Raw genomic sequence first — 1,890 nt, 5'->3', positions numbered from 1 at the left:
TATTAGTAATAAACCATGACATAACTTGCTCTAAAATTACCTGACCTTTATTATATAAGGAAACAACATCTTTTTCTCCAATAAAAACAAATGTGTCATCAGCATAAGACAGTATTAATGAGTTATTTGCAATAGAGAAAATGTCGTATAGAAAAATAAATAGCAGTGAGCCCAAAATTGATCCTTGAGGAACACCATGTGTAACAGTAAGCAATCTCGATTTTGTATTTTTTATATAAACATATTGTTTTCTATTCCTTAAATAACTCTGGAACAATTCAAATGGCCCCCTCATATACCATAAAACTTAAATTAGTGCAGAAAAATATTATGGTTAATAACATCAAAAGCTTTGTGAGATCTAGCAAAAAGCCAAGTACAACATTCTTTTAAATATCAATCTCTTTCTGAATATAATCAATTGCTTGAATTATAGCTGCTTCTGTTGATTTATTTTTAGTGAAACCATACTAGTTATTAAATAATAACTTGTTATTATAAAAGTAGTTCCAGATCCTAGTATAAATTAATTTCTCAAGAACTTCAGTAAATGTGCAAGCAATAGAAATCGGTCTATAATTTTTAATAATTATTTTAATTGATCTGTAATATTTAAACTGCTTTCCGATTTGCTGCGACAAGTAACAGGAAAATATTGTTGAGAGCATTGGATTAACCATTAAACGTACTGTGAAGAGATGAAGAGATCAGTAAATTCAAAAATCAACTTTCAAGAAGATAAAATAATATCCATAGTTCAAATCCTGGCACTCAAAATATGCACTATTTGAACCCTGTAACAAGTTATATAGGGAGTACTCCAACAAATCGAAGGAGATTTCACTTCAAAGTGAACAAACAGACTGACAGTTATAAATAATGTTAAAAATGAAGATATAGCTGAATCAAAAATTCCAAGTAATGAGAATATGCCAAAAGATTCATTATTGTTTGGACAAGTTTTATCAGTTGAATGGAAGGGAAAGAAATTAACAAAAAGCAATATTCATAAAAGCTTCATATAGAAGATGAAGACATAGAACTATCTTATTTGAAAATGCATAATGTCGGAATGATCTTTGTTCTGAAAACGATAAATGTTCTATAGATTTTGATAAAATTATTGAATACTTTAAGAATCCAGAATTGCAACAGATGACTCAGGCATCCAATATCCTTGTTTCAGGCTGCTGTATTAGCTGAATAAATGTTTGTTAAGTTGAAATTTACCTAGTTTAATTGTTTTGGACTTCTTGTCCTTCAATTACCCTTAACGAATACATAATTCATGTGCTTAAATTAATAATTTTTTAAACTAGAGCTGAAATTAATGATTGAACACTCTTTAATGTCCCAAAAATGTCCTTCTGTTACCGTTTTTTAAATTTGAATTTAAAAAAAGTTACTGACAAACAATTCCTGGCCTAGGAATTTTTAGCAACTTACCATGATGTGTATAAAAGACTATGCATAAGTTTTTGAGCAAATATGTATTTTGATGGGCTCACAGACAAAAATACTTTAATTTTTTTGTATAAACTTCTTCCGTCACCACTGGAATTCACCAAATGAGACTTTATCACAAGTGTATCAATACAATGTTCCAAACTGCTCTTAGTTCAAAAGCTCGGTAGCTTAGCTCGGTCGTTCATTTTTTAAGTGTACGAACGGATCCGTTCATTTTAAGGATTTATTCTTTTTGACCCGTTCGTTCATGAACCACACATCTCTATTTGTTACAAAATTTTTGTACATTCGAAAGTAAACCATGTTCAACTGTTTGAATTGAGATCTTGAAAAATGCAACGTTTAAATGTTGCAGAAATTTTTCTGGAATTAAGAGTTAATCTTTTTAGATGAATTTCAGTTAGAAGCAAAATTTATATTTAC

This window comes from Uloborus diversus, chromosome 1 (genome assembly GCF_026930045.1).
Source record: "Uloborus diversus isolate 005 chromosome 1, Udiv.v.3.1, whole genome shotgun sequence".
In the NCBI taxonomy this organism is placed as follows: domain Eukaryota; kingdom Metazoa; phylum Arthropoda; class Arachnida; order Araneae; family Uloboridae; genus Uloborus; species Uloborus diversus.
The sequence above is the reverse complement of the archived record's forward strand: the minus strand, read 5'-3'. Positions refer to the sequence as shown.